We start from the raw sequence: 26,073 nt of genomic DNA, 5'->3' as shown, positions 1-26,073 counted from the left end.
AGCCATGGCAGCCTGGTTGTGAAGCGGATCAGACTACCAGCAGATCAAAGGAATTCATCCTAGCAGGCTCTTGGACTGGGTCGCTGTTCTAATACTTTGATAAAGAAATGGAGGAAGGAAGGATGTATTAAGGGGCAACACAGGACAAACTTGCAGTGCAAACTTATGCTGGAGAGAGCATTCATATATGAAAGTAGCCATGGCAACCACAACACTCTGGCTGACTGTCTGTGCTAACCAGGGCTGGGCATAATTTTGAGGAATGTTCAGATATCGACATGCCTCTTTGGCATGTCAGCACCATTCATGGCATTTCTATCTGTGACGTTCAATACCTTGCACTCTCCTCAACGTGACCCAGGCCAGGATCAATTCCCCTGACCCCATTCTCCACACTGAGTCACTCCCTCCTTTATTTTTCAATGTACATATGCTAATTGAGTCACACACACATTTGTAGGACTGAACCACTGTAACTCATTGCCTCCAGTGCCAGAAGTGGGTAGAAGACGGTCCCGTGTGGCTCAGTTGGTAGAGCATGGCGCTTGCAACGCCAGGGTTGTGGGTTCATTCCCCACGGGGGGACCAGGATGAATATGTATGAACTTTCCAATTTGTAAGTCGCTCTGGATAAGAGCGTCTGCTAAATGACTTAAATGTAAGTGGAAGATCTGTACTTAAGTCAAAGTACTGTTACTTAGATTGTAATTTACTCAAGTAAAAGTAAATGTAGCCCTCTTAAGAAACTACTTAAGAGTAAAAAAGTATCCGGTCAGAAAACTACTTAAGTACTCGTTACAAATGTAGTTTAGTAAAAAAAAATGGACACCTTATGGTAAATTGTGACAGCAAACAAAAATAACAACTTAGTGCATTTATTATTTAAGCCTGCCAGCATCATCTTGCAGATTTCATTGCAGGTAGGCTGTACAGTTTTATTCAAAGTTGACTTAATATCTATCAATGTGCGCACTTTCATAAAAAAAAGGTAAACGGTAGGCTTGGGCAGTATACCGGGGTATTTGGAAATAGTCACTGGATAGTTTTCCAGTACTGTCAAAAACAATTTCTAAACTTGAATATTTGTAGCTACTTTTGTATAAAAAAACATTTKATTTTTATCCKGAGTGACTTACAGTAGTGAGTGCATACATGTTTCATACTAAATACCTGCAGTCAATATGTGCAATGCGTTAGGAGATAAAGAAGATTGCGTTCTTCATTTCACCCGTCACAATTTTTAATTTTGAAGCTTTTACCGGTAGTCCCCAGTCATGTGGTGTTTGTTTACAAGCGCACCAGAGCCTTGTGAGTCACTCACTGCTTTGCAGCCAGGTGATCTAGTTACAGTATGGAATTCACAATTAAATGTTTTCCAGCTAGATATCTTATAACTATTAAGTTGACTGTCTAAAATGTGTTAAATGCTCTGCAGTTGTGCATTTTGTTTTCTAATTTAGTAGCTACTTATCTAAAATGAAGCAAGACAGCCTTGCTGTCTAATGTTTGTTTTGAGCTTGCAGCAAAAAAAAATTGGTTACTTGTTTAACTTTATGAGCTGGGATGTCTGTCCTGAAAATAGTTTAGGTCAGAGACTGTATAAAATATTCGCAATGCGCTCGTTAGCATTCTCGACGAGATTTTACATGTACTTGTTAGCATTGCTAACCTTTCGGATTACAGAGGCTGTGTGGTTTGAAAATAGCGCCCCCTGTGTCCAGTGCCGGTATTACCGGAAATCCCAATATGGCACAAAGTTGCTATGAAGGTATTGTATGGCATTCTGGATACCGCCCATGCCTAGTAAAACGGTCCGAGACATTGGCATAATTTCTCAATTTCAATAGCATTAATAAAAATGTATTTTACAACATAATTTCAAGTACATGTGATGGTGAATGTGTACTAGAAAGATGTACACCAAGTGTGATGTCAAACAATTAATATCGAAATTTCACTATGAATCATGTTACTAGTATGCAAATCAGACAGATTTCAGCATGGAATTAAATATCAAGGTAGGTATTCAGGTAAGAATCATGTAAGTAATAAATAATCAAAGTGCAGATTTCAATTGCAATAGTCAACTCAATCATATTTTTCCTGCCAAGCTAGGATTTACCCTTCATCCTCCTTCTCTTCCAATTTGAAAGTTATTTTATTTTCTTGGCTAGCCCATTCTCCTTCGCCTCAGTTGTGTTGCTAGACGTTGTAAATAAAAAGAAAAACACACCAACAAAAAAAAACTATAGTAGCTTACTGAGATGTTTCACTGCATGACAGATGTGCCTATAGGCCTTGTCATTAAAACAGAATGACATTTAGACACACACTAAACACACAGTGACAGAGAACAATGAATACCGAACACGCCACGGAGAGAAACTATGATGTGGGTAATCGTGAGCTTCTATGCTGGGCTGACTGGTTGATCTAGCTGACATTAGTTAGCTAGCTACATGGTTGGCACTAGCTTAGCCAGCTTATCTAGTGGCCATCTAATGTTATCACTAACTAGCTATTTACAGTGCATTCGGAATGTATTCAGACCTCTTGACTTTTTCCACATTTTGTTACGTTATTAAAACACAATACCCCATAATGACGAAGATTTTTTTTCAATAGTACATTTACATAAGTATTCCTACCCTTTACTCAGTACTTTGTTGAAGCACCTTTGGCAGCGATTACAGCCTCGATTCTTCTTTGGTATGACGCTACATGCCTGGCACACCTGTATTTGTGGAGTTTCTCCCATTCTTCTCTGCAGATCCTCTCAAGCTCTGTCAGGTTGGATGGGGAGCGTCGCTGCACAGCTATTTTCAGGTCTCTCCAGAGATGTTCGATTGGGTTCAAGTCCGGGCTCTGGCTGGGCCACTCAAGGACATTCATTCAGAGATTTGTCCCAAAGCCACTCCTGCGTTGTCTTTGCTCTTTGCCCTGTTGGAAYGTGAACCTTCACCCCAGTCTGAGGTCCTGAGCGCTCTGGAGCAGATTTTCATCAAGGATCTCTGTACTTTGCTCTGTTCATCTTTCCCTCGATCCTGACTAGTCTCCCAGTCCCTGCCCTTGAAAAATATTCCCACAGTATGATGCTGCCACCACCATGCTTCACCGTATGGATGGTGCCAGGTTTCCTCCCGACATGACGCTTGGCATTCAGGCCAAATCTTGGTTTCATCACATCAGAGAATCTTGTTTCTCATGGTCTGAGAGTCCTTTAGGTGCCTTTTGGCAAATTACTAGCGGGCTGTCATGTGCTTTTTACTGAGGAGTGGTTTCTGTCTGGCCACTCTACCATAAAGGCCTGATTGGTGGAGTGCTGCAGAGATGGTTGTCCTTCCGGAAGGTTATCCTATCTCCACAGAGGAGCTATGTCAGAGTGACCTTCGGGTTCCCGATTGCTTAGTTTGGCTGGGTGGCCAGCTCTAGAAAGAGTCTTGGTGGTTCCAAACTTTTTCCATTTAAGAATGATGGAGGCCACTGTGTTCTTGGGGACCTTCAATGCTGCAGAACATTTTTGCTACCCTTCCCCAGATCTGTATCTCGACACAATCCTGTCTTGGAGCTCTACGGACAATTCCTTCGACCTCATGACTTGCTCTGACATGCTCTGTCAATTGTCGGACCTTCTATAGACAGGTGTGTGCCTTTCCAAATCATGTCCAATCAATGGAATTTACCACCGGTGGACTCCAATCAAATTGTAGAAACATCAAGGATGATCAATGGAAACAAGATGCGCCTGAGCTCAACCAAAGGGTCTGAATACTTATATAAATAAGGCATTTKTGTTTTACATTTTTAATARATTTGCAAAAATGTCTAAAAGCCTGTTTTCAATTTGTCATTATGTGGTATTGTGTGTAGATTGATGAGGAAAACAATTAATTTGATCTATTTTAGGAGAAGGCTGTAACGTAACAAAAGAAAAGGGGTCTGAATACTTTCCGAATGCACTGTATTGCCATACACATCTGAATAATCTGTTCACTCTTTCTGCCAATGACAAGGTGGCTAGTTAACTTAGCCAACAAGCAGAGATCATTGTGGGAGTTAAAAACAGGAGATAAACCATTGTCAGATTCTGGGTTAACCGAAGCAAACTAGCTAGCTAATTAGCTACCTAGCCATTTCATTTCCACTCACCCTCAAAACACAATTTCAACCGCAGAATTTTATCCAAGAAATACTTATCTTACTCCAGAAATATATAATATTACAAAAGCAGAAGGTAATTAAAGTGCAATTTACTTCTGATCGCGCTAAGAACCCACAAACAAAAATCTCCTTAGCAGTAAAGACGAGTGCTTCACTTCATGAGCTGTGGTGGAAATACAGGGTTTGAAGAGCCGTTATGCCTGCCCCCTGTTCTATTAWTAAAAACTTTTGTTACTTCGACACTGTCTGCATATGGGTCTTCCCTAAACCCAGAGGACAAGCTGGCCGACGACCCAATGAGTGTGCAGAACGCCTTCCGGAACCAGGACGAGAACTGAGGACCCCAGTTGGAGACCATGTCCACTGGGAGTCCATGGATCCGGAAGATGTGCTGCACCATGAGCTGGGCCGTCTCTTTGGCAGAGGGTAGCTTGGGGAGAGGAATGAAGTGGCTGGCTTTGGAAAATCGGTCCACTACTGTCAGGATGGCGGTGTTGCCATTAGTCCAGGGATATGTGAGACCAGGGACGGTGAGGGAGAGGCAGAGGTTGAAGGAGACCAGCCGGAGCTTGCTGAGGAGTCTTGTTCTGCACACAGATTGTGCATGCGACGACGAATGCGGAGACGTCAGTAACCATGGTAGGCCACCAAAAGCGTTGTCGCACAAAGGCCAGAGTCCAACGGGAGCCCGGGTGGCAGGCAAGCCTGGAGGAGTGGGCCCACTCCAGGACCGAGGAGCGGACCGTGTCAGGAACAAACATCTGGTTATCTGCCCCCCCAAGATATTCCAGGTTCTTGTGGTCGGTCCACACAATGAACGGATGTTCCACCCCCCTCCAGGCAGTGCATCCATCCCTCCAACGCCATCTTCACCGTGAGAAGATCACGATTCCCCACATCATAGTTTCTCTCCGTGGCGTTGAGGCGCAGGGAGAAGGCAGCGCAGGGATATAACTTGAGGTTCTGGGCAGAACGCTGGGACAGAACAGCCCCCACTCCGACATCTGAAGCATCGGCCTCCACCACGAATTGGCAGGACGGGTCAGGATGAACCAAGATGGGAGTTTGGTGAAAGGGTGTTTGAGCTCCCGGAACGCCCGGTCAGCGGCTGGGGACCATATGAACGGAACCTTGGGAGAGGTGAGTGCAGACAGGGGGGAAGCCAGGGTGCTGTAACCCCAGATAAAGCGGTGATATAAGTTGGCGAATCCCAGGAAACAGTTGTATTCTGGACGTAGGCTGGGGCCAATCCAACACAGCTCTCAACTTCCGGGAATCCATCTGTACAATCCCTGCAGCGATGATGTAACCCAGGAAGGGGATGGTGGAGCGATGGAATTAGCACTTCTCTGCATTCACAAAAAGCTGCTTCTCTAGGAGATGTTGGAGAACCTGTCGGACGTAGAGCACGTGTTCTTGGGCGGAGGGGGAGAAAATGAGGATGTCAGAGGTAGATGAATCGGTTCAACATGTCGTGGAGAACATCATTCACCAGAGCCTGGAACACAGCAGGGACGTTGGTAAGGCGAAATGGCATGAGCAGATACTCGTAGTGACCGCTGGCTGTGTTGAAGGCAGTCTTCCACTCGCCCCCTTCCCATATCCGCACCAGGTGGTAGGCGTTCCATAGGTCCAGCTTGGAGAACATGGTGGCTCCCTGGAGTGGCACGAAGGCCGAGGAGATGAGTGGTAGCGGTTCTTCACCGTGATGTCGTTGAGGCCCTGGTAGTCGATGCACGGGCACAGGGTTTTGTCCTTCTCCACAAAGAAGAACTCTGCGCCGGTGGGGGAGGCAGAAGGATGGATGAACCCTGCAGCTAGGGAGTCCTCAATGTAGGTGTCCATAGCCTTGGTCTCTGGACCCGACAGAGTACAGTCGTCCCCGGGGCGAAGTGGTGCCTGGGAGAAGATTGATGCTGCAGTCATAGGGTCGGTGCAGCGGAAGCGAAGTGGCCCAGGCCTTCCTGAACACGTTCCGGAGGTCCTGGTACTCCGTGGGAATGGCGGAGAGGTCCGGGGCAACTTAGGAGCCCCCAGGAAGATGTCCTGGGGCAGGCTGCGCTGACTTCAGGCAATGAGCATGGCAGAATGGGATCCAGCCCATGATGGCACCAACAGACCAGTCAATAAGGGGATAGTGTCGCTGGAGCCAAGAGAATCCCAATACCAAGGAAACCTGAGGAAACTTAAGGAATTGGATTGTCTCGCTGTGGTTCCCTGACGCACGTAGGTTGATGGGGCTGGTATTGTGGGTGACACAGTCTACAGAGCGCCCGTCCAGCGCTCTAACGTCCATGGGAATGGAGAAGGGCTGAGTAGGAATGCCCAGCTCGGACGCCAGGGTAGCTTCCATAAAGCTCTCATCGGCCCCAGAATCGATGAGTACCCAGAGAGATTGACTTGTTCCCCCACAGCAAGATGGCATGAAAAGGGGTGTGAGTAAGGGGGTGTGAGTAAGGGGAGAGGAAAAGTTCTCTGTATGGCCCACCAGAGTACTCGCTCCTACCGGTGAGCTTGGTCTTTTAGTGGACAGGTGGCCACAAAATGACCAGCAGTCCCGCAATACAGGCAACTCTTCATGTGAAGCCTGTATAGCCATTCGGCTGGGGACAGCCTAGCTCTGCCTAGTTGCATCGGCTCAGGAAGAGATGAATTGGCAGACTTTGAAGACTCTCGGGAGAACTTGGATAGCCTCGGGTTCTCTTGGCAACGGAGCCGTCTGGGACTTCAGGGATGTCTCGGAGGCGAGGTGAAAGCCTTGGGCAGGCGAGTGAAATTTAACCTCTCCTTCCTTCACTCTCGTAGTCACCCATCGATCCGAATGGTCAAGGCAAAGAGCGAGTCAAGACCCGTCGGTAGTTCCCAGGCRGCAAGCTTGTCCTTCACGTCCTCCGATACTCTGTGCAGGAACATGTTGAACAATGCTTCCGGGTTCCAGGCACTCTCATCCGCCAACGTGCGAAAATCCATTACGGGAGTCTTGACGTAGCTGGAGCAGCCTCTCTCTCAGACAACGGAGAATCAAACTTATTCCACAAACTCCTCCAGACTGAGGCAGACGGCGGACTGTTGCTCCCACACCGCCGTGGCCCAGGCAAGTGCCCTCCCGGACATCAGCGTTATGATGGACCCCTCGAGGATAGCGTACGAGGGGAACGAAGAAGGCTGCAGCTCGAAAATGAGGGAGCACTGGGAGAGAAAAGCCTGGCAGATTCCGGAATCTCCAGTGTAGCACTCTGGGGTAGGCTGGGAGATTACGGGTGTGATCTGCTGCCCAGTGGGGAATCCGCGGAATTGCTCCAGCAAAGTATCGAATGCCTGGTCATGGCATTCTGCCAGGGTATGGAGTCCCTCTATAAGACATTGAATTAACTCCTTGTGTCTTCCAATTGTGGCTCCTTGCAGGGAGACAACATTGTGGAGCTGGTCTGAGTCTGTTGGGTCAGTCAGGGCCAGTTCGTACTATCACCTTTTAGGAAAGACCCAGATGCAGACAGTGTCGAAGCAACACAAGTTTATTACTAGAACAGGGGGCAGGCAAAACGACAGGTCAAGGGCAGGCAAAGGTCAGTAAGCCAGTGTGGTCTGAKTAGGTACAAAACGGCAGGCAGTCTAAGGGTCAGGGCACACAGAGGTCAATAATCCAGTGTGGTGTGACTAGGTACAAAACGGCAGGCAGGGTCAMGGCAGGCAGAATGGTCAAAACCGTGAAAACAGGAAATAGAAACAGTCGCAAGGGGAAAAACGCTGGTAGGCTTGACGAYCAAAACGAACTGGCAACAGACAAACAGAGATCACAGGTATAATACACTGGGGATAATGGGAAAGATGGGCGACACCTGGAGCGGGCCGGAGACATTGCAGAAAGACAGGTGAAACAGATCAGGGTGTAACCGGTCAAGAGGTTGTGAAACATTCTTACAGACGTAAAGTGGAACCTATAGTATCGATTCATGTCAAAAAAGAAATCACAACATTTAACGTGACAAGGTTTTCATCTGACAGCGACGATATAATAATGTAAATCCATGTAACTGAAGTGATTTGGCAAAATGTAACGGGAGTCAAAATACTTGAGTACAAGTACAGCCCACAGAGAGCAACTAGAAAAGTATCAGTTCCTCCAAAAATGTACTCACGCTACTACCCACCTCTGTCCAGTGCACTCTGGTGTCAAATTTCCACTGACCAAATGGCTCATATTCACACAAACACCATAGACATCGTTAATCCCATGGGGTCAGTTAGTGCCTAAAAAGGCTCGATAACAATGGTAGTTCCTCAAATGATCTTTGTACTTAATTTCAGGGGAACGTTGAAAAATTGTGGTGAATCTGAAGTTGAAATAACATAAGTAGGTAACTGGTTAAAGGCCATTTTGCAGCCATTTTGATCTCAATATCAAACCATTTTMGGGTAACAATGAAGTACCTTACTGTAGTAGTTTTCCATTAAAATGGTAAAAGAAAAATAGCTTTTTAGCCAAAAACTATTTCTCAAGCAAGAATTGTGCTAGTACTATCTGGGAATGGTATGGGTGGGGAGGGATATGTCATATGAAAGAAAATCTGTCATTGGTAGAGAGGTTTGGAACTCGCTTTGTTATTGGTCTATATGAACTTTTATAACCTGGGTGGTTCAAGCCCTGAATGCTGATTGGCTGACAGCCGTGGTATARCAGACCATATACCACGGGTAAGAAAAAACATTTCTTGTTACTGCTCTAATTATGTTGGTAACCAGTTTATAATAGCAATAAGGCACCTCTGGGGTTTGTGGTATATGGCCAATATACCACAGCTAAGGGCTGTATCCAGGACATATACCACACCCCCTTGTGCCTTATTGCTTAAATACCGCCTGGTGATGTCACCAGGCAAAGACAAAACTCCACCCATGCAGAACCTGCTGATTAGAAGGTACTGTGTAAATTGTATTTTCAACTAGCACCTATCAGGAAATAACACTGATCAAATGTATTCACACTTTTACAGTGTTAGCTAGTTTCATCTGTTGTACAATATGTTATAAAACACATGAAAAACTGAATTTTGACTGCAATGGGCCTTTAATATATATCCTGGATATATGCAGGATCAGAGATGTTCGCTAAGCTCTCGATTCTTCAATTACAAGCAGAGGAATATTGGAATATGCTTTGAGGCCTATTTAAATGTTTTCCTTCAGCCAGGCAGAGWAAATATGTTGGTAACAGATGGAAGTGCTAAGAGGACTGTGGCTTCCCACACATAATGCAGCTCAATCCAATCCAGGCTTTAAACTGGCTTCATAAACATCACTGTGGCAATATAATGCCCGTGTTGGATACCACCCTTGGTATGCAGTGTTTGCGAGAGAGGTGCTTCCAAGACATATCAGATGATATGACAACATCATAGTAACTCCTGGAGGTTGATTGTTGTCCCACACACAGCCCACTAGGTGCTTGGCTGTGACAGCCCTCTCTTACCTCCTACTCTGGATCGATTGGCAGCAGTAATCCACGTGATTGCCCCACCAGCTGCCAAKGAGAGTGGGATTAAACGCCATGCAGAGAGAGAAAGCGAGATAATTCTCAGATTACCATTTCATTATTCATCTGCCGAACAAGACCCTTCATAGACAGCAATCGATAACTCCAACCTCTGACCCATTACTATCGACAGGCCTTTATAGCAGGCTACCTTGGGGTTGAAGAGGCGGGCTCGTGAACCAGTTCGAATCCCAGATCTGACAGTAGTGTAGGATAGGGAAGTGATATAGAGATCTCCAGCTATTAGCTATCTCTTATCTGTTATGGTCTCTTATTGAGGGGAGAGGTTTACAGGTTCATATCCGAGGATAGGCTTGGATATCTAACCTGTATATTGATTGATTTAGTCACATACTAAGGGTGTTTGCAAGGACTTATAAACCTACCCTAAAAAGGGAAGTATTAGGTTAATTCTCTGCTTTGCAAAGTCATTGGCTGTGCATACGACACTCAATTGTGCCTTCAGTGTGAATCTGTTTCCACAAATAATCTCTGTTCTCTTTTTCCCCTTTCTCTCTTCATCTCATTCTCTCTCACCATCGCTCTTTTTCCACCCCCTGTCGGCTGCCTCGGTACAAAGCATGCATAAAACATAACTTGCAGCTTCAGTTTCAGACAGAAATGAAAAGACGATTTGAGTCACCCAACTAGGGAAGGAAATCCCAGAGGAGAGAGAACAGGGAGTAGGACAAAACCTTGGCTGAGCCATAAAATGTACATGTCACCTGATTATATTTACAACCAGTAACTGATAAGATATTGAGGATGTGATGTACAGCGAAAGAAAAAAAGAGAAGTGTACAACTTTACCATTTCTAGTTCTTATCAGGGAGGGGGTTCAGGTGTTCTGGCCACAAACATCAGGTCCATAATGTTCCGATTCTCACACATTACTACAACCTATTTAATATGATTTTTCTCTATGTGAGAGTAGAACGTTTTCATGCGAAATCTAGACCTATCCGATTTGAGAATGACTAAAATGCCAGGATGTGGGACGCAGCCATAGTGTTCCATCCTGCCAGGCCCAGGTCAGGTCAGACCCCCATGGCGAGCTGTTGGATACTGGTCATTAGGGGGGAGTTTAACCCTGATTGAAGCTACCGCACACTTCCATGATAAAAGCCTGGCCAAGAGCACCCTGCCCAAAAGCCTGCTGTTCAGTGCTGGGGCTCAGGGTGTATTTGGATGGCAGGAGGGCAGGGAAAGGACACATCTAAATATGCCATCATTCATTCTAGGTCAAGGGTTTACGCTGCTCAGTTAATAAAAGATTGGATGAACATACTTTTGAGTGAGGATATGCGTGACAAGGTAAAGTGCCCTTCAAAAACAGACTTCGTTGATTGACAGTTAAGGATTGTGAGGAACGGCGAGAGAGAGAGAAAAAAAGTAAGGACAGATTAAGCCCTACAATCTGCAGGCCGGACAACCAGCAATCTATCATCCAAATTTGACCAAAAACAGGACTGAGCTTTCAGAGTCTGATCATACTCTGCATCTCAGTACCCCGTGTTCTGTGTTCCACACTAGGCTAAACATTAAGACATAGGCTACAAACCCTTTTAAGATCAAGGTCATCATTTAAAAACACCCTTAAAACATCTAGAGAGACAAAGTGGGGTATGAATGTCCAGTTGAATGAAATAGGTTTGTATGTTTTAATGTCTAATTGTGTCTATTTTACTGTTCTGCATCCTCCGGTGTTTAAATGACATTTTCTTTCAATTAAGTCTGATTCAAAGTTCGATTCAGACTCCCCACAAGGGTTTGTTATTGCACAGCCGCGTGCCAAGGAGTTGGTTGGCTATACAGCACAAACAGATCTGGGATCAGGCTAAAGGCTTCAGACAAACAGTGATGGGACCACACCCTAGGTGGAATTAAGGAAATGGTCACAGAGGTGGAATAAGGAAGTGATGAAACAACAGTTGGTCCATGATTGTAATGTAAACATTCGAGGTAGAAGTTCTTGCTAACCACCAATCTAGGATCAGGTTACCTCCAAAATTCTACACCTTAAATATTAGGAGGATTTTTTAAAATCTGACCATGGACCAGCAGTTAGGGGCAATTTCTACCAGCTCCAATACCACCAGTTCAAACTAGGTGCCACTGTCAAGGTTGTGTGAGCAAGGCTGAACTGTAAGAATGTGTAAATGTGTCATTCTGTCCAAGAGATAGCATTTGTTTATGGAAGGAATGGCACAGAATTTATACAGGCATCTGCCCAGGAGAACACTAGTATGCTTATCCATGAGGGAAAAGAGCGAAGTCTATACAAGAAGGAACATATTTTGCACCATGATGTCAAAATATTTATTTCTATGAGATTGCTCCTCATTGCTACCAAAACCTCAGTAATTTCCCCTGTCCTGAAAACACACAGACGAAGAGGAAAATGCCATTCCAAATTAMAATGTACAGTAGAATGGCTGGAGGGTACGGATATAAATATCAGACACAAGGACTGTGTTCGGAACTGCATAGATACTTCCATAGACATTCAAATGTACTAAAATGAACATATGCTATAACTAGTCCACTACGTTACCCTTTAATGGAATATGAGACCACTGCACATTATGAATCAAGGGTCATGTGGAGTCAAGTGTACGACTCCCCTCCTTGGTGAATGAAAAGAACAGAGATTAGAGGGAGGTAGTCAGTAACTAAAGCCCACTGTAGGTCTCCACCCCACCCCGATACAGTGGGCTACGGAAGCTGTGTGTGTGTGTGTGTGTGTGTGTGTGGCAGCAGTAGAGGCAGACCACCTCTCCAGACAAATTACTTCAGACCCAGTTCCCCTCAGCTTACGCCGTTATGAAACGGTACGACACGTCTGCCCCCCACGTAGTCCTCCACTCTGCTCCAACAGGCCCCCCCCCTCTGCCTCCCACTTACAACACGTCCTGCTTCAATTCGCCTATCGCACCCAATCACTCAAACAGCTTCTTCCTACAGGACAACTACTATTATGTTCTGCTTATCAAAGGGTCACCTACACCTGACCAGTGTCTGCTTTTCATTGTGTGMGTGTGCCTGCGCGTGTGCCTTTCTATCTTAGTGGGAGGCTAATCAGGCAAGAGCAATGAGAAAGTGTATTTAAAAATAACCAAACAAACAACCTCGGGGAAGGGTCGTCCCAGTTCCATAAGCCTGGCTAATACCTTGACGGCACTGCAGGAAACTTTAGGAAGGTGAAAAGCAGCCAGAGTATTCGAGTATAGTTCATGAGGGCCGTCCCACACCAGCTGTGAATGTAATCATCACACAAACTACCGCGGCCAATCACAAAGCACTCAGGAAGGCTATTGCATTTTAACCATGTCATTTTTCAACCTCTACAATTTGTGTCCAGAGTATTTTTATTAATCTGAATTGACAGTAACCAGAACAGACACAAGGCTAACCTATAAACATTCCTTGATTGAAATATGCATACCTCATTACTTTGATTATATAAGAAGAAAGGCCCATACCCAAAGACRGGGTGCTAGTCTGTCTAACTGTCCCCAACGAACAGCCCTGGGTCCTAGCCTAGAGCCGGGACGATAAACTGAAAAATATCGACACGACCACTTTATCGCAGGCATTTTGCAGACATCGTTCAATACGATAAGTAGCCTATACTATAGAACTGTGAATTTTCAAATGAATTAAGTTTGCTAATATGGGTAACTGTTAATGGGACAATTGATGGATATAACCATCAAACTAGTATTTGATGGAAAAGGATAGTTTAAAGAATCACATCAATTCATCACAATATGGATTTTTGTCCATATCGCCCAGCTCTATCCTAGCCCCCTAGTCAATGTCATTCTGTAGTTCCTTCTGTAATAACAGCCCTATCCGCAAAACAGTACCGTAATGAACCATCACAAAAATTGTATTTTACTGACATTCAATCACCAAAGATCATGAGTCTTGTGACTGACAGTCCGTGTAAAAATTAGGGCTGGGAATTTCTAGGGACCTCACGATAAGACATCACGATACTTAGGTGCCGATGGGATTCTCACGATTCTATATGTAGGCTATTGAAATTTAATACTGTGATTTTATTGAGATTTGATGCGCCATACATATTGTTCACTGTACACCGAGTATACAAAACATTAAGAACTTAATATTGAGTTGCTCCCCCCTTTTGCCCTCAGAGCCTCAATTCATCGGGGCATGGACTCTACAAGGTGTCAAAAGCATTCTACAGGGATGCTGGKKCATGTTGACTCCAATGCTTACCACAGCTGTGTCAAGTTGGCTGGATGTCCTTTGGGTGGTGGACCATTCTTGATACACACGGGAATCTGTTGAGCGTGAAAAACTCAGCAGCGTTGCAGTTCTTGACACAAACTTAAATCTTGTGTCTTGTCCATTCACCCTCTGAATGGCACACATACACAATCCATGTCTCAATTGTCTCAATGCTTAAAAATCCTTCTTTTAATCTGTCTCCTCCCCTTCATCTACACTGATTGAAGTGGATTTAACAAGTGACATCAATAAGGGAACAATGCTTTCACCTGGTCAGTCTTTGTCAAGGAAAGAGCAGGTGTCCTTAATGTTTTGTACKCTCAGAGAGACAAGAAAGAGCATGATTATTTATTGCTTTGATCAGTCATGGAAATAAAAGTGCTGAACACATGTTGGCTCACTATTTAAAAATAAGATGGAAAACATGCCATAAAATGAAAAATACAAGAGTTTTGGCACAGGTACAACCGACAAGCGCTAGCTAACGCTACATAGGGAAAAAAAGTAATATTGTGATATGTAAAAGAAAGAAAGAAAGAAAGAACGAAAGAAAGAACGAAAGAAAGAACGAAAGAAAGAAAGAAAGAAAGAAAGAAAGAAAGAAAGAGAGAGCTTTGGAGCAAGATAAAGAGGTTAATGTAGTTACAGTGGTGGAGTAGTGACTGAATACGGTCGGGAGATATCAGGGTTTGTACTCCGGCTGTCAGTCTACGACACTCAAGGAGATGACTGAGAACCAAAGGTTGAGAGCGCTCCTTACAACACGAAGCAGAGACTCCATTTATGATCCGGCTCGAAGGACTAGTTCATTGGGATACACTATCCAACCAAGAATTTTTTTTGTTGCAAGGCCCTTAGGTTTATCCTAACCACATCGTGACCTGCCCAGGAAAAACTCCTGCCTCTGAAGATGAGACATGACGTACAGTATTGAGCCTTCAATTAAAATAATCTCCAGCTTATCTGGATCTTATACCAACATTTTGGCTCAGAAGACCTTCAACCTTTCCCAGGGACTGAGAACTGGTGGGTTCCCCCTGTCCCTTTGACTGTCCCCTGTCCGTCTATGCCGTTCAGACACCTGTGTGGCCCAGCTGTTCACTGAGCTTAGTGCTGAGAACATCACTAAAGCCTGGGGCTAAGACAGTGGCCCTGATCTGTGGTCTATCGTCAAGCATTGGAAAGGATCCATTCTAAAAAAGGTAGGTGGTACTGTTGACAGATCTTTTACAAACACAGACCGATAGAAGTAGATAGGTGGTAGGCACACACTCGCACACACACACACACACACACACAATAGACCTGAAGATCTCAACAGTATGTTGAGACAGAAGCGAGCCACTAGCAGAACCTTTTATTAGCCTTCAGGTTAGGGGCCGAGCCTCCCTGAAGTTCTGATCTCGTCAATCTGATAAAGTTGTCAGTGCTCAGCTCAGCCCTCCCTCTACTCGTAAACGATTGAGTCATTTCATAGACTTCTCCCAACCCAAATATACAAAGAACAAGACTTTTCCACCCATGGCGTTGTTGCTTTAAACTGTTTAACATACTGTGGTGAAGTGAGTGGGAAGGGGACTATGCAACATCAGAAATTACAATGAGAAACAGGAGGTGGATTCAGCAGCGGGAGAGAAACATAAGACAACCCACAGATCCTGAAGACATGGGGAAAAAGTACCTGTCTAAGCACATTACAAGATGCGCCATTTGAAATGAACTACAGTAAACATAGAAATACAATGGCACTTTACCTTRCCTGTTATACAAACAAACATCCCCTATACTACTGGTATTCTTATCTAGAGGGACTTGACCTTCAGTTTCAATATCTTTCAAGGGAAAAAARAATGTATCCCTTACACAAGCAGTTCATCCACTGAACAGGGAAGGGGGCACGGCCCTGGTTAAAATAAACAACACAAACCCTCTTCCTCATATTCCCCAAGCACCTTCTGTCCCACAAGGGGAATTCCTCCATGACACAGCGAAATGCTCACAGACAAACACTACTTTGAATTATTGACAAAGCCCTCTACCTCACCCTTTTCACTACTTGAAGTGCTGGTCCCTATTCCAAGCAAGTCAAATGCTACATACAGTGCAGTATAACAGGTTACAAAAATGAACTTGATCATTGAACAGAAGAAAAATGACAGTATTTCTTTCAGATCCGGTCTTAAATTCCCTTTGGTCCTCGAGCCCAGATTAGGTATTACATTTTTCGCTTCATTAAAGAGATGCAGCCTCTTTTGCGTGATGATTGCCTCCGAGAAGCACATCTAAAGCCTGCTCTCTGCTGCCTTATGTATAACAAATACTGATACTGCACATCCATGAAAATGCACCAACAGCAGTAAATTGTTGTGCTGAGCAATAAAATGCAAGAGTGAGAAGGGAGGTGCTGGGAGGACACTATCAGCKGCATACCACCCTGCATCCCACTGCTGGCTTGCCTCTGAAGCTAAGCAGGGTTGGTCCTGGTCGGTCCCTGGATGGAAGACCAGATTCTGCTGAAAGTGGTGTTGGAGGGCCGGTAGGAGGCATTCTTTCCTCCGGTCTAAAAAATAAAAAAAGATCCCAGGGCAGTGATCTGGGGACATTGCCCGATGTAGGGTGCCGTCTATTGGATGGGAAGTGAAACGGTGTCCTGAATCTCTGTGGTCACTAAAGATCACATGGTGCTTATTGTAGGGGTGTTAACCCCGGTGTCCTGGCTAAATTCCCAATCTGGCACTCATACCACCTGATCATCCCCAGCTTCCAATTGGCTCATTCATCCCCTGTAACTACTCCCCAGGTTGTTGCTGTAAATGAGAATGTGTTCTTGGTCAAATATTTTAAACAAGGCCAGTGTCTCTCACTGTAGCAAAGGGAACAATTTCAGATGAATCATTGCATGTCCCAAAGGTTGTATGTAGGAARTTGACAACACCTAAAGCCTCCCAAGGCTGAGATTGCAGTCCTGGTAAAGACCTGGAGGAGGCACTGTATCTGCCTACAATGTCTCTAAAGAAGTCTGCTATGCAAATAACCCGTGGCTCTGCAACTGTTTGCGTCCCCATTCTGTTTGCTAAAGTAAGCACTTGACTTGAATTCAAATGTTAACAACATACATTGCCATCAGAAAGTATTCACACCCCTTGACTTTTTCCACATTTTGTTGTGTTACAAAGTGGGATTAAAATGGATTTGTCATTTGTTGTCAACGATCTACATAAAATACTCTAATGCAAAGTGGAAGATTTGTATTATTTGTTATTGTATTAATGGAAAATAAAACACTAATATATATTTTGATGAGATAAGTATTAAACCCCCTGAGTCAATACATGTTAGAATCACCTTTGGCAAACCTTCATCTTACCATCCAAATGCATAGTATGCAGCTGSCAATACATTTGTATTGTGCAATATTTGCCCATTATTCTTTTTTAAATTCTTCAAGCTCTGTCAGGTTGGTTGTTGATCATTGCTAGACAGCCATTTTCAAGTCTTGCCCTAGATTTTCAAGCCAAGTTTAGTCAAAACTGTAACTAGGCCACTCAGGAACATTCAATGTTGTCTTGTAAGTAACTTTTGAGCATATTTGGCCTTGAGGTTTAGGTTATTGTCTGTTGGAAAGTCTATTGGAAAGCAGACTGAACCAGGTTTTCCTCTAATACAATGCCTGTGCTTAGTTGTATTCCTTTTCATCCTAAAAATKTCCCAAGTTCTTGCCGATGACAAGCATACTCYTAACATGATGCAGCCACCACCATGCRTGAAAATATTAAGAGTGGTTCTCAGTGATGTGTTGGATTTTCCCCAAACATAATGCTTTGTATTGAGGACAAAATGTTCCTTTCTTTGCAGTATTACTTTAGTGCCTTATTGCAAACAGGATGTATGTTTTAGAATATGTTTTTTTCTGTACAGCCTTCCTTCTTTACCCTCTGTCATTTAGGTTAGCATTGTGGAGTAACTACAATGTTGTTGATCCATCCTCAGTRCTGCCATCACAGCCATTTAACTCTGTAACTGGTTTAAAAATCACCATTGGCCTCATGGTGAAATCCCTGAGCGGTTTCCTTCCTCTCTGTCAACTGAGTTAGGAAGGACGCCTGTATCTTTGTAATGACTGGGTGTATTGATACACCATCCAAAGTCTAATAACTTCAATATGCTCAAAAATATTCAATGTCAGCTTTTATTTTACTTCTTTTTTTTTTCTCCATCTACCAATTGGTGCCCTTCTTTACGAGGCARTGGAAAAACCTCCCTAGTCTTTGTCGTTGAATCTGTGCTTGAAATTCACTGCTCAACTGAGGGACCTTAGAGATAATTGTATGCGTGGTGTACAGATATGGGGTAGTCATTTAAAAAATCATGTTAAACACCCTTATTGCACAAAAAGTTAGTCCATGCAACTTATTATCTGACTTGTTCAGCAAATGTTTACTCCTGAAGTTATTTTGGCTTGCTATAAAGGGGTTAAATACTTACTGACTAAAAATAGGAACTAAAAATAGAATTCCACTTTGACATTATGGGATATTGTGTGTAGATCAGTGACAAAATCTAAATGTAATCTAAATTCAGGCTGTTAATAACAAAACGTGGAAAAAGTCAAGGGGTGTGAATACTTTCCGAAGGCACCATTTCCCTAGCTAGCAAAGTGCTCTGTCTTTGTTTACAGAGGATTCATGTCCGAGGACAGGCAGCAGTCACACATACAGACAAGAGGATATGCTTTTTTAACAAATGACACAAGCAAGCACTCAAAACGAACATGGACTCAGCCGAACACAGGCCTAAAAAAACACTATCCACCTGTTGCTCTAACCAACAATTTATGTGGCTTCTTCCTGGGCATAAAGGAGAATCGCTAAATMTAACATCTCCTGTAAACCTAGCCCAAAGGCCGGCGGCGATATTGAGTCGTTTTCATTTTACCGTCCAAAACGCACTGTATGCAGCTGGCCATACATTCGTATCCCTCATGGACCGATTCGTACCTAAAACATTCTCCATTCAGGCTGCATAGGCTTCGATTATCTCCTTAACTTCATTTAATGGCGAGGAGGGGGGGAAAAAAGGGAAAATATGCATACTTTCTTTACGAAACACCATTTTCCACCACCATACTAGAGTCGCTAAATGCTAATCCCGAATGGTGTGTTGCAGCAGTCTGTTTTTACACCCCTAACCTACCGCTGCACAGCAGGCGTAAAATAAAACGGAACCCCCGGTCTGTGAGTTTCAACCTGATTGGCTGAACGCGATACACACAGTTTGGGATTAGCGTTTAGCCATTCTAGCATGGTGGTGGAAAATTGTGTTTCATAAGGAAAGTATGCATATATTCCCAGTCTTTTTCAACTTTCTTGCCCTTTAAATAAAGTTATGGAGGAAATCAAAGCCTATGCAGGCTGAATAGAGAATGTTTAGCTAACGGTCCACAAATGTATTGCCGGCTGCATACAATGCGTTTGGACGGTAAAATGAAAACGACTCATTGCCATTATGCATTCCTGTCCTGAGCCAGTTATTGACAACTTACTCTGTCTTTATCCTGATAGGTCAATAATGCAAAGGTCAGTTACACATGCCATGACATGCATGTTACATGCCTGACAGTATAAAGATATGTTTATCAGAGAAGTTTAGTTATTTTTTTAAAGAAGTCATGTAGAAATTGACAGTTGTCACAGAAAGTATGACAGCCTACACCTGTGTCAAAAGGCTACACTGCCTTCTTTCAACATTTCTACTATTCCCATATGGGACGCTCAGTCTCTTGTGAACAAAAACTATTATAAAAGTACATTTAATCAACATATTATAATAACACAGGTTGCAACGTTGTATAAGTTAAAGATGCCCTTTTCAGAAATCMTTGCACCATTTCCTGATTGCATAAATGTTAATAGTTCGCCTAATTTCAGTTTATGTGACCAAACAAGCAATTATAGTGCAGAGAATCACTGTACCATCTACACCACTGTGAAATATATTTTCCATAACCAAAAATATTGTATTTTCAGCTGTTTYGAGCTGTTGTACAAAAACGAAAGAAAGCAAAAACGAATCTTAAAAACATGAAGCATAGAAATAGCGCACATAGAACACATCTACCGCTTCTTAGACTTGCTTTCAATGAGAATGACAGATCTATATATCACGTTTATGTGAATTTTGTCAGSTCGCTCAAAAAGTTACATATTGCAGCATTWAAAAAAACTTACCATGAAAAGCCTCGCTGCATAAGTTCAGGATGAGGTTGACCGTTTGGTAAATTCTTCATAAAATAACTGTTTGACGTGGGTGTTCTGTCTTGTACTGTTCTTATAATCTATCGTTTGTAGCTGGAAAAGTTTTTTCGTGCGTAACATTTCCGTCTCTTCCTCTTTGTAACGAACGCGATGTCGCGTGTTGTTGATGTGAGCGCTCGAGCACACTGTTCCGACTGCTGAATTTGTGCTGAACGCTTGTAGAAAAATGCCCGTTGAGTCTGTCTTACTGAGCKCAGCCCCCAATAGCTTCACCACCACTGGCTCAAGTAATGTGATGACCAATGAGTTGAAGAATGGGTCTCTTGCCTTGTCTATGACCGCTGTTTTTGTGATGCTGAATGTGCAGTGAAACACAGACAAGTGGAACTGATGATTTCCTGACAATAACAGCTCCTCACAACCACCAATAGTGACCTTCAATGTAAGATTTTACACACATAGCATGTCACTCTGACTGTCATAAGTAAATGAACAGGTTACTTCATTATAAAATTGTTTGTCCTGAAGATAAGTAACACAGTTTCCCTACCTTTTTTAGCGCAACAGCTTCCCCTCTATTCTAAATATGTAAAACCAGGTCGTACCTGACTCGCCTCTATCGTCATAGACCAGCTTTTACTCACTGAAATGAAACAAGCCCACATATATACTGTAATATACGGTGGTAGAKTGTTATTTTTCTTCCACATACTAAAGTTTATATTGTTGAACTCAGCATGACCCGTTACCGGGTKCAAATTACATTATCCTGAGACACTGCCTAGTGACAATGCTCCCTACACACACACACACACAACTGTGCACACACTTTATGAGCATGCCAGATTTTTCAAGCTTGCTTTTATTTGAACAGAGTTGAAAACCATTCTCACAGTAATTGGATTTACCAATAGGCTGCTTTGTGCCCTGGGGTAGGGTTCCAGGCAGCAATACAGATAATTCTAAATAAATCAGCCATACAAGGAATGAGGGGAAATTCAACCATAGGCCTACTTATTTGACCACAGGACAATTTGAGGAGCCTTTTTGTTACATTCATTGATAATTGTGTAAATTGGATGCAAGTGTATTAACAACGAGGCTCTGCAAACCARGGAATGTTCTCTCTCTCTCTCTTGCAGTATGAGCAATGGGACTTTTTGTGTTTTTGTCTTTCCACTGCTCTCACTTTCCTTTAGCCAGGGGTGCATGCTCAAGATGTTTATCATTTCAAGACAGCTTGCTTAGCTGTAATTTGAGTGATAATCGTTTCCACTGTATCCAGTGTTTTTTTTMGGGGGGGGGGGTTAGCTCAACTTGCAGAATGGAAATAATCATCCAAAAGTAATTGGCCAATGAACATAACTCATTTAACTCAAAACGGTCACTCAGTGGCAATGCAATGCACACAGACTAGGTCATTTGAGAATATATTTCCTTCATTTGAAACCTGTCCAAGTTTCCGTTATGAGCACATAGCACAGTGCATGCAATGACAATAAATCACAATGGCATCGTATGCCAAGGAACTTAAACAAAGAGACATTCATAAATGATCATTTGCCTATTGTAAACTGAAGCTTCTGCGTTAATAGCTCACACAGATTGCCAATTTTTACACATGGATATGATCAGGGTTGTATAGGGTAAACACACCACACCGGAGATGTTCTATAATGTTGATACAGACTTTGACCATACACCCTCTTCCAGCCTTCTCCTCCTGCTCTTGTTTCACTTGACACGACATGTGTAGAACACTTAGGAGGCCACTTGCTTCACCCAACCAGATCTTTATTTAAATTTGTATTTTTTCTTGTGCATTCTACACACATTTCACATACATCACACTTTTTTTAAACACTAGTTACATAGCTAAATATATACTGAACAAAAATATAAAGGCAACATGCAACAATTTCAAAGATTTGACTGAGTTACAGTTCATATCAGAAAATCAGTCAATTGAAATAAATTCATTAGGCCCTAATCTATGGATTTTACATGACTGGGAATACCGATATGCATCTGTTGGTCACGGTCACCTTAAAAAAAAGTTGGGGGCGTGGATCAGAAAACCACCATTTGCCTCATGCAARGCACACATTTCCTTTGCACAGAGTTGATTGTGGCCTGTGGAATGTTGTCCCACTRCTCTTCAATGGATATTGGAGAGAACTGCATAACGCCGTCATACACGTCGATGTAGAGCACCCCAAACATGCTCAATGGGTGTTATGTCTAGTGAGTATGCAGGCCATGGAATAACTGGGACATTTTCAGCTTCCAGGAATTGTGTAGCGATCCTTGRGACATGGGGCCGTGCATTATCATGCTGAATCATGAAGGGATTGCAGTGGATGAATGGGACGACAATGGGCCTCAGGATCTCATCACGGTATCTCTGTGCATTCAACTTGCCATWGATAAAATGCAGTTGTGTTCGTTGTCTGTAGTTTATACCTGCCCGTACCGTAACCCCACCGCCACCACGGAGCACCCTGTTCACAACGTTGATATCAGCAAACTGCTCGCCCACACGACGCCATACACGTGGTCTGCGGTTGTGAGGTGGGTTGAAAGTACTGACAAATTCTCTAAAACYACGTTGGAGGCGACTTGTAGTAGAGAAATTAACWTTGAATTATCTGGCAACAGCTCTAMTGGACATTCCTGCAGTCAGCATGCCAATTGCTTTCTCCTTCAAAACTTGAGACATCTGTGGCATTGTGTTGTGTGACAAAACTGCATTTTTGTGGTATTTTATTGTCACCATCACAAGGTGCACCTGTGTAATGATCACGCTGTTTAATCAGCTTCTTGACATGCCACAACGGTCAGGTTTATCTTGGCAGGAGAAATGCTCACTAACAGGGAAGTAAACACATTTGTAGACAACATTTGAGAGAAATAAGCTTTTTGTCTATATGGAACATTTCTGGGATCATTTATTTCAGCTCATAAAACATGGGACCAACACTTTACATGTTGCGTTTTATACTTTTGTTCAGTGTAGTTATTTGATATACATTACATCTGGATAGGTAGCACTTAAACACATCCAGTATATATTATAAATAGTATTTTCAGTCATAACTACACTGCTCKAAAAAATAAAGGGAACACTTAAACAACACAATGTAACTCCAAGTCAATCACACTTCTGTGAAATCAAACTGTCCACTTAGGAAGCAACACTGATTGACAATAAATGTCACATGCTGTTGTGCAAATGGAATAGACAAAAGGTGGAAATTATAGGCAATTAGRAAGACACCCCCAATAAAGGAGTGGTTCTGCAGGTGGTGAACACAGACCACTTCTCAGTTCCTATGCTTCCTGGCTGATGTTTTGGTCACTTTTGAATGCTGGCGGTGCTTTCACTCTAGTGGTAGCATGAGACGGAGTCTACAACCCACACAAGTGGCTCAGGTAGTGCAGCTCATCCAGGGTGGCACATCAATGCGAGCTGTGGCAAGAAGGTTTGCAGTGTCTGTCAGCGTAGTGTCCAGAGCATGGAGGCGCTACCAGGAGACAGGCCAGTACATCAGGAGACGTGGAGGAGGCCGTAGGAGGGCAACACCCAGCAGCAGGACCGCTACTCCCGCCTTTGTGCAAGGAGGAGCACTGCCAGAGCCCTGCAAAATGACCTCCAGCAGGCCACAAATGTGCATGTGTCTGCTCAAACGGTCAGAAACAGACTCCATGAGGGTGGTATGAGGGCCCGACTCCACAGGTGGGGGTTGTGCTTACAGCCCAACACCGTGCAGGACGTTTGGCATTTGCCAGAGAACACCAAGATTGGCAAATTCGCCACTGGCGCCCTGTGTCTTCACAGATGAAAGCAGATTCACACGCACATGTACAGACGTGACAGAGTCTGGAGACGCCGTGGAGAACGTTCTGCTGCCTGCAACATCCTCCGGCATGACCGGTTTGGCGGTGGGTCAGTCATGGTGTGGGGTGGCATTTCTTTGGGGGGCCACCTCCATGTGCTTGCCAGAGTAGCCTGACTGCCATTAGGTACCGAGATGAGATCCTCAGACCCCTTGTGAGACCATATGCTGGTGCAGTTGGCCCTGGGTCCTCCTAATGCAAGACAATGCTAGACCTCATGTGGCTGGAGTGTGTCAGCAGTCCTGCAAGAGGAAGGCATTGATGCTATGGACTGGCCCGCCCGTTCCCCAACCTGAATCCAATTGAGCACATCGGGACATCATGTCTCGCTCCATCCACCAACGCCACATTGCACCACAGACTGTACAGGAGTTGGCGGATGCTTTAGTCCAGGTCTGGGAGGAGATCCCTCAGGAGACCATCCGCCACCTCATCAGGAGCATGCCCAGGCGTTGTAGGGAGGTCATAAGGCACGTGGAGGCCACACACACTACTGAGCCTCATTTTGACTTGTTCTGGACATTACATCAAAGTTGGATCCGCCTGTAGTGTGGTTTTCCACTTTAATTTTCAGTGTGACTCCAAATCCAGCCTCCATTCGTTTGATTAAATTTGATTTCCATTGATAATTATTGTGTGATTTTGTTGTCAGCACATTCAACTATGTAAAGAAAAAAGTATTTAATAAGAATATTTCATTCATTCAGATCTAGGATGTGTTATTTTAGTGTTCCCTTTATTTTTTTGAGCAGTGTATTATKGAACATGAGCTTTTAAAACCACCCCTCAGCTGCTCTCAGTCCATCCCACCTATCTCCGTAAACCACCCTCTTATGATTTCCATGTGCCATATATGAGATGGTTGTATGCCCCATATACATAACGTTCTGTTGGTGACAAGTACCTACCATGCCATGARAACGACCATAGGAGTTGGCTATACAGTACAAACAGATCTYGGACCAGGTTACATCAGTGAGCTTTCTTTTCCCCTCAATGCATTCAACCGTTTCTCTGCTGACCCCCTGACACCTGAGCCCAATGGCTAACTGCCCTTTCTACCTTGCTCAGCCACTCTGACACAATGCTAGGAAATCAGGACAGCACAAAATCACCTATCATGTGATCTACTCTCTTATCAGCTTACCACCCTATTTTTTCTGACCCTGCAGATCACAGCCCTTGTGATGCATCCTAGTGTGTAACGCTCATGTGGTTTCGATGCCGTAGTTGGTTGGTGCATGTGTTGTGGGTTCCATTCAGTGGTGTAAAAATACTTTAAAGTACTAGTTAAGTAACTTTGTTGGTGTGTCTGTACTTTACTTTACTATAGATATTTTTGAAAACATTTACTTCACTACATTCCTAAAGAAYATAATGTACTTTTTACTCCATACATTTTCCCCGAACCCCAAAGTACTCATTACATTTTGAATGCTTAGCAGGACAAGAAAATGGTCCAAGTAACATCAAATCTAATTTTATTTGTCACATGCGCCGAATACAACACGTGTAGACCTTAACATGAAATGCTTACTTACAAGCCCTTAACCAACAATGCAGTTCAAGAAAGAGTTAAGAAAATATTTACTAAATAAACTAAAGGAAAAAATTWAGTAAAAAGTAACACAATAAAATAACAATAACGAGACTATATACAGAGGGTACCTGTCACTACTTCCGCCGAAGTTGGTGCCTCTCCTTGTTCGGGCGGCGTTCGGCGGTCGGCGGTCGGCGTCGCCGGCCTTCTAAACATCATCGATCTACTTTTCATTTTCCATTTGTTTTGTCTTGTCTTCCCACACACCTGGTTTCAATTCCATCATTACATGTTGTGTATTTAACCCTCTGTTCCCCCCCCATGTCCTTGTCCGAAATTGTTTATTGTAAGTGCTTGTGCACGTTATGTCTGGTGTGCGACGGGTTTTTACCCATTGATTTATTGTTCTGTTTCCAGTGGTTTTTATT

At 43.6% G+C, this 26,073-nt stretch overlaps 1 protein-coding gene across 1 annotated transcript in view; it reads right to left on the bottom strand.

The window, feature by feature from the left end:
- LOC112080581 (leucine zipper putative tumor suppressor 2 homolog) overlaps window positions 1-20,548 on the bottom strand; it is a 45,045-nt gene extending 24,497 nt beyond the window's left edge. The window contains exon 1 of the mRNA XM_024146383.2: window positions 20,182-20,548. The gene's annotated coding sequence lies outside the window, so the exon portion shown is untranslated. The remainder of the gene's footprint in view (window positions 1-20,181) is intronic.
- Between the last annotated feature and the right edge of the window lie 5,525 nt (window positions 20,549-26,073).

The sequence above is a fragment of the Salvelinus sp. IW2-2015 genome, unplaced genomic scaffold (genome assembly GCF_002910315.2).
Source record: "Salvelinus sp. IW2-2015 unplaced genomic scaffold, ASM291031v2 Un_scaffold16384, whole genome shotgun sequence".
Taxonomy (NCBI): domain Eukaryota; kingdom Metazoa; phylum Chordata; class Actinopteri; order Salmoniformes; family Salmonidae; genus Salvelinus; species Salvelinus sp. IW2-2015.
This window is presented reverse-complemented; position numbering and strand designations above follow the sequence as displayed.